Consider the following 2,708-nt stretch of genomic DNA (forward strand, 5'->3'; position numbering starts at 1 on the left):
CTCACCCCTAGATGGCAAGTCTCTTGAGAAGACAGCGTCGTCGTTTTGTTTGTGGGGCCCTCTTCTCGGCCAATCTCCGGTCAGCCCCATGAAAATGTGGCAGTAAACCCCCGATCGCCAGGCTGACATGAAGCTGATGGTGCGCCGAATATCTCGTTGACCAGCCCTATCCCTATGGGGGTCGAAATTTGCAACAAAGGACGCGAACAGGGGGTAAAGAGGGGCGGGGGGGGGAGGCTTTGTTGCGGTCAGTGTTTTGGCTGCTATCAATGAGGGAGGGGGGGGAGATAAGGGAGGCGGAATAATAAGACTTCCGAGAATCGCCTTTGCATGTCAGCGTCGGCTCCGTGTATTGGCATTGTAACGGGTAGAGCAGGTGGTGCAAGAAGCAAACCTAAACCAGCGAACCTAAACCAACAAAAATCCTAACTTAATACAGAAAATCAGTAATGGTGCTGTCAATGCAGACGTTGCGCTCCGTTTATCGCTCCGCGCAACGTGATGGCATGGGTCCCTAGGCTTCATTACAAATAGCAAAAGACGCAGCTAGTCGAAATAAGCATTTTCTGCCACTAGAAATCGTACAGTGTTCACAAAAGCGGACGGGACTCGTCATTGGGAACCAAAGCATCACTGTAAATGTAAGTCTGAATTTTCCAACAAAAATTTGTCAGAATAGTTTGGAAACATAATTTTCCAACATTTTGTTGGGAAAAAACTGTTAGTCCCAAGTTCATGAATATTTTCCAAAAAGTTCGGAACTTTTCAAACAGTTTTGGAAAATTATGTTTCTGAACTGTTTGGATTTTACATTTTCCAAACTGTTCGGAGTGCAAATTTTCCAGTTAAATGTTTGGAAATTTCCAACAAAACTTTTTACAGTGATTCTAGGAATCGTGTGCAGCTTCAAAGGGGAGTGGCCGCCCCCTCGCGTCGAGGTTAGCGACAGCTTACAGCGGAACTCACCGTAAGCTTTCAACGGTGCAGCGAAGGTCTGAGAGAGAGAGAGGTTCGAGTCCTGGGCGCGCCGGGCTCAGTCAGTTCAAGGCTCGCGACTCCGGGCAAAGGCGATGTTCGCCGTGCGGGCTCTGCAACGTCGGACCGGCGCGGACCCGGGAGGACCCGCGGCTCAGACGGAGTCGGGGGGATCGGGCCAATTAGGAAAGATGGACGGATACGAGACGACACTGAAAGAGGCGAACGAAAATATTTTTATTTCAATAAATCAAGGATTTTAAAAAAAAATATCTGCGTGTACCTCCAATTATTCTACATTGTCTCGGACAAGCCGTGGGTCCATCTGCTTAACTTCGGAGCTTAGGTGGAAGGGATTCGGTGCACATAAGGCTACCACCACCAGCCCCGCGCGCACGGGGCAGCCTCTCACAGCCTCTTACTCTAGGCCCCGCTGGCCCCGCTTCTGGGACTTTGCTCCGTACCACCCTGTTTAAACAGCACTCGGTGGGGCAGCATGGCGAACACTCCCGCTTCGCTGGTGACTGGGGGGTGTTAGCGACAGAGGGATGGAGAGAGGGAGAGAAACAGAGAGACAGAAACTGAATGACAGACAGACAGACAGACAGACAGACAGACAGACAGACAGACAGACAGACAGAGCGTGAGGGTTGAAATTGCGTATGTGAGTTAAACTGCACAGCTTAGAACTCTGTTTGTGAGGCCAGATTCACTCGCTTTTCGTGTTAGTCGAACCCCAGCCAGAACGACCAGAGTCAAACACAGGGTCCAGTGCTAAGTCCCGTAACCTATAGAAAGTTAACCACTACGCCATTTTGATCTCAACTCCGAGCTCAGCTCCAAATTATTTGGAAAATATTTGTTTCCGATGGAGATTCCAAACAACACTAACCTTCGATTCGTAACGACGACACTGAAGTGTGCTCAGCTGTCTCCGTTTTCGCTCACTGTTCAACAGGAGTCGTCCTCGAGTCTGCGGCGGGTTGGGTGGCATCAGGGACGGACGGACGGAACGGACGGAACGGACGGAAGCGGTGCAACATAGCGGGCGCTCACGCTTCGTCTGACACGACCATCGCCCGGAAGAAGCTGGCCACTGCTGCCGTTTTGCGTTGTGAGCAGTCCGCTCCGCGTGAGAACTCACGCCGCCGGCCTGCTGTCCGTGCCTGTCGTGGCGGGGTGGGGCAGGGTGGGGGAGGGTGCAAGGATTGGTTTCGATCGCTTCGATCCCACTGTTGGTCCCGCCCTAGTGCTGCTTGATCTGACCGAACGTACTGTGAACGTTTCTTGGAGGGGCGGACGCTAGTGCAGTAGTGCAGTGTCGTGTGGGGATAGTATATTATTCAGGGTAAAGTGAATTGGAGGAGGGATTATTTCTTTTTCTTTTGGGTGGGGGGTGGGGGGGCTCACGGTATCAGTGTCCCGATAAATAGAGTGACCTCGGCCAAAAATTCCACTCCAGCACTCCAAGCATACCAAAAAAAAATATGATTTGATTGGCGTTTGATCGGACGGTTTTAGGGTTTGCGTGGCATCCCCCCCCCCCACATTCCCATGCTTCGTACCGACATAGCTCACTATGCGAGCGCCAGCACCGCACGCTCTGCGCGCATGCCGCCCCTCCCCCTCTCCTCCCCCTGACCGAAAAAGCTCCCCATTGTAACCACTAATCGGATGCGAACCCCGCCGCCGCATTTTGTAGCTATATTTACCTAACGGCAGGCAGACGTGTG

General features: G+C 52.0%; 1 long non-coding RNA gene across 1 annotated transcript; it reads right to left on the bottom strand.

Annotated features, from left to right (window-relative positions):
• Positions 1 to 215: 215 nt before the first annotated feature.
• Positions 216 to 2,159, bottom strand: LOC127750027 (uncharacterized). Its single transcript, XR_008011487.1, has 3 exons — positions 1,868 to 2,159; positions 967 to 1,187; positions 216 to 408 (listed from the first exon to the last, which is right to left on the bottom strand). It is a non-coding gene; the product is annotated as an uncharacterized LOC127750027 (long non-coding RNA).
• Between the last annotated feature and the right edge of the window lie 549 nt (positions 2,160 to 2,708).

Source organism: Frankliniella occidentalis, unplaced genomic scaffold (assembly GCF_000697945.3).
Source record: "Frankliniella occidentalis isolate FOCC.00 unplaced genomic scaffold, Focc_3.1 Scaffold124, whole genome shotgun sequence".
Lineage (NCBI taxonomy): Eukaryota > Metazoa > Arthropoda > Insecta > Thysanoptera > Thripidae > Frankliniella > Frankliniella occidentalis.